We start from the raw sequence: 4879 nt of genomic DNA on the forward strand, positions 1-4879 counted from the left end.
AACCGCCTTTTACTTCTGCTAGGGTTCCAACGTTCTTCCGATTCACGATTCATCTTAGCCATAGTTTTGCTCACGTAAGTACTCTTTCACCTTATCGCCTCTATCTAGTATAGTTTTGTAGTCACAGTGGGAAACTTTGTATTGATTCATTTGACTCGCTGTTCCAGTTTGCGAGTCGGGTTCTAGAGCCACTATGCCCCTTGTTTCAGTGCAGAAGTCCCGTGCAAACCCATTTCCAAGTAAGGGAAGCTAGAACCCTCCGGTTTGTTTGGTTTGAGTTTGCTGTTTTATGTGGTTGGTGATTTCTTTGTGGTTGCCTGTTGATATGGATGTATGATACGGTGGGATTATTGCTTGTGGTATGTATTCGCATCTGTGGCAGGTGAAAACAGTGGTGGGCTCTGCTAAATTCGCCCAAGCGAGCTAGTCTCGCCTAGGCGAGAATAACAGAGGCTCGCCTAAGCCTTTTCCCCACGAATGGTCGCCCAAGCGACCCACTCTGATTTTTGAGCGAGCGAGCATCTCGCCCAGGCGAGAGGGGTCTCGCCTAAGCGAGATCGCGCAAGTGCTTATGCTCCCTTCTCGAGCCCTCGCCTAGGCGAAGGGGGAGCTCGTCTGGGCGAGACCATCTCGCCTGAGCGAGGCCTTCTAGCCTGAGCGAGGTGCTGGGCGAGACAGTGCGAGGTAGGATGGTTTTCTTGGTTTTGTATGGATAATACTTGCTTGGTTTTGGGTATTGTGCTAAAGGTTTGATATGAATGAGTACGATATAGTAATGCAAGTCTTGAATTATGTATAATGAATTGACATGAGTTTTGCATGAGATTGAAATGAAATGTTTGGTATGAAAGAGGCATGATAACGATATGATTGGAGGTTCTTGGTACATGGATAAACTATGATGTGTTGAAATGAGTTGGGCCTAGGTCATGAAAGGCGTTGGCTTAAAAGGTTGGTATGAGTGATGTATATCTACGCGTGGTAATTATTATGTTGACTATGTGAATGTGGTTGATTTGTGTCAGTGCATAATTCCTTGGGGTCTCTAGGTGAGACTTTCAGGGGCGCGCTTCAGTGGTCGGGATGTAATTCCATGGACCCTATTAGTAGGTGTCCATGGTGGTGCCCCATCTGTATAACTAGGTAAGGATTCAAGGTAAGGTTGCATCCTGACACTCTGAGGAGCCAGTTAATCTCACCTAGAGCGGACTGACTCTTGTGGTGAGAGTAGCAAGAGGCCTGAAATCCATTAAGGGCTAACCTTGTGGTGAGGGAAATTTGATTCATCGTAACACTTGTATTACATAGCTCAGGATCGAGCAGCTCGGGGTTGAGCAGAGGTATCCACCACAAGTGCAAGCATCCGCTGAATCCGACCAAGTTATACGTATCCGGATGAGTCGAGTCGAGTCGTAGTGTATTGAATGGAGAGTCATTACATGCTTGGTTGTTGTATGAGTATGGGATGGTGAAAATATAATTGACTGTATGACGAATATGTTATTTGCTCTAGCTTACCCTTTCTGTGGTTTGTTGTATGTTCTGTGGTGTGGCTTTTTCTGTTGCGATGATCATCAATTTGATTGATGGGAGCAGATGGGCGAGGTTCTAGAAGTCAGCAAGGAAGTGGAGATTCTGCTGCATAGTCCGCGTGGACTAGTTGTTATTCCTGCATGAGTTCATTTAGGGTTGCGACCTATATATCTGTTCGTCATTAGTTTTATGCACTCTGGTTAACTTTCTCTAGTTTCTTTTGGGCATCGTGGTGTGCCATGGGTTGTATGGGGTTGATCCCAGACCGCGTTTTATGTTATCTTTATCGTGACATTCCTTTAATTTCACGTACTTAATTAAATGGGGTGTTACAATGAACTCTACAAGTGGTTTCCAAACCAAAAGAAGCAACAAACAACTAAAGCACTAAGCCACCATTTTAATTCTCTAACAAGCAACTTTACATATAACCAAGCAAAAGAATTAATATTGATATTGCAATTATGACTATATAACTCGCATTTAACAAAATAACCATCACATTATATAAGCCAAAAAATAAAGCCAACAACAGACTCGTCTCATCAATGGTCACCAACACACTAAAATATAAGACAATTAATAAAACCCAATAAAAAGTTGTCATACATAATTTTGACCATACAATATGAATTTATAAAAACCACAAGTGGGTCCCACATATCTAAGAAATTAAAAAACATTATTAAGTCAATGTGGTCATGGTTGGAAAATCAAAATTGCAATAAATAGAACGCTAATATATGCACTTAGCTTTTACGTGAAGTCTACAAACATCAAGAATAGAAATAAAAGGCATGCATATCTGGGTCCCCTGATTTTATTCCAAGCACATATGATGAGAGAGAAATAAGCATGTGGTATGAAATGTTAATGAAATTAAAAGTTGTACACCAAAATAGAACCATGCATTTACGTATGCAACCAAAACCTCACACAAAAATAAAAGTAAGTTTATAAGTGGTCCCATAAAAAAAAGGAAAATGATAAACTGACTCCCTAAAAGTTACTACTTCTTTTACTCCCTTACGTGTCCTTGGCAGGTGGAATTTTAAAAAGAATTTTGATTTATTATTTTAATGGTTGACGTGGCATTGAATACGCGTTAGAACTTAAATTGGGAGAAAAAGAAGGGTTTAGGTTGATTTTATGGTTCCTCCCTCTCACTGTCATCTTCTGTTTATGTCCACACAATTGGAACCGAGACAGGGAGAAAAAGAAGGGACTAGGGTTTCGTTCGAAAGAAAATGAGTTTTGGGTTTGCTTCGTCTCTTTTGCTCGGAGTAAATCGCTCTCCCTTTCCGCTCACAGTCATCTTCTATCTCCATACACACAGAAACACAAATCGTCAAACTGTCATACTGGACCAACATCAAATCTCGCGTCTTCTCGTCGCTGCGTCGATGAAGACCATTTCCTCTGTCGCTACTAGGGCAAGGTCCTGCTTCTCCCTCTCTATTTCGTTTTTTAATATCATATTCCTTTTTATAAGAAGTTTCTATATTTCAAGGAAAACACCAACATAGTACTTGAATTTGTTGTAGTTGGTGTTCATATTTGTTGGTGATGGTAAAGGTACGACGTGGTCTCTGGGCACTTCCAAAGGAATTGTAGAAATTGGCAAGTTGGGTGATTATGTGACTATGCTAACCATTCTTACTTTCGCCAACAATCCCCGCAACCTCAGCAAGTTCATACGAAATGTATTCTCTTAAACCCTCGTTTTATTTCTTGTATCTAATCATTTCAGGGTTCATGTACTTTAATCCATGCTCACTAAATATGTTCTTTTTAAATTTCTTATTTCTAAATTTCATGACCATTGGGTAACCATGGTACTGCTAATCCCTTGTCTTCCTTTTTCTTGGTGTTAATGGATGCAATTTCAAGGACTTGATAATCCCTTTACTTGGTTATTCTAATGTTTTAAATAATCTTTTTATGTTAAAAATATAATTCAGTCCCTATTTCTGTTAAGATTTTTCTCTTTGATCCTTTTAAAAAATCTTACTAAATTAGATATAATGGTGTAAAGGTTATCGATTTGGTCCTTTGTCAAAGTTAATTTTCTTTATGTATTGATTCTTAATTTAGTTCCTTATAGGTAGGAAGAAATTTCAAATACACTGATAATGTTTGCAGAGAACGATTTTGCAAGTTTTTATGTAAAGGAACTAAATTGGGAATTGGCAACATATGTAGGCTTTGAATTTTATCTTTAACCATATTGTTTAGAGCTCTTGATTCCCTTTCCTCACTGTTCACTTTTTGGAATGCGAGATTCAAAATCAAATGAGGTGGGGTGTTCTTCCAAGCATTCCATTTTCTCGATAAAGTCTTGGCCTTTCGCTTGTTTTTCCCAAGGTTTCTACACTTGTTTTGTTGTTGCAATAATTGTTGTTTTGCTGCAATAAAAGCTAAGATATGCATTCTAAACTTGTTTAAATAGATGTTTTACGTTTTCCTTCTCTAATTTAGTGAAGTTCTAGCTTTAGCCTACTCTAAGATGCATTTATAGGTCTTAATAGTGAAATTTTGCATTTCTTATTTTTTGGTTGTAGATAGATTAGCTTTTAGCATTCTTTTAGCATTTAGAAGTTGTTTAGAATGTGAGTTTGCTATTTAGGTAACTTAGGTATCAATTTTTAATCCTAGTAATAAAGTAGTAATATTAGAAGTAGCTTTGATGCAGGTTGTTGTTGTGTTACTTTGATGCAGGTTATTGTGAACAAACTTAACAGGAATGGATACAAAGGAATCATGGAATTTCTTGTAGAGGAAACTAGCAGTTGTAGTAATGTGCATTCAGGAGGAAGCACATACTCAACCCTTGATCACTTACATTTTTTTTCACAAAGATTAAGAATATCATAATTCTATAACTATTAACTGATGACTATTGATATATTAGGTGTTGACCTACGCAGTATTTTTTGTACACAATAACAATCCAGGGTCTGTCGTAAGCCACTCAATATTTAAACATGTTTAAGTGAATTAAAACATTTCACAAAGGTACATGGAAGTTATATTGAACATGATGAAATTTGGTGTGGGATAATTGGTCCACAACTCCTACATTATAGACATTATAACTCTAGAACTATTAGCTGCTAACCATTGATATATTAAGTGTTGACCTTAACAATTATTTTTGCACACGGTAACATTTTGTGGTCTGTGGTAAGACACTCAACATGTAAACCGGTTTCAGGAGATTAAAACACCTCACTAAGGTTTATTGAAGCTATATTCAGAACATAATGAAATTTGGTGTGAGATAATTGGCCCATAAATCCCACATGCCAAACATCATAACTTTGGAACAATTAATTGCTGACCATTG

At 37.9% G+C, this 4879-nt stretch overlaps 1 long non-coding RNA gene across 1 annotated transcript; it reads left to right on the top strand.

The window, feature by feature from the left end:
- The first annotated feature begins 2757 nt into the window (after positions 1-2757).
- LOC146886219 (uncharacterized) lies at positions 2758-4493 on the top strand. The gene is made up of 3 exons (XR_014995075.1): positions 2758-2971; positions 3078-3236; positions 4252-4493. It is a non-coding gene; the product is annotated as an uncharacterized LOC146886219 (long non-coding RNA).
- The last annotated feature ends 386 nt before the right edge of the window (positions 4494-4879 follow it).

Source organism: Vigna unguiculata, chromosome 5 (genome assembly GCF_037176805.1).
Source record: "Vigna unguiculata cultivar grain cowpea cultivar isolate G323 ecotype 2 chromosome 5, ASM3717680v1, whole genome shotgun sequence".
Classification (NCBI taxonomy): domain Eukaryota; kingdom Viridiplantae; phylum Streptophyta; class Magnoliopsida; order Fabales; family Fabaceae; genus Vigna; species Vigna unguiculata.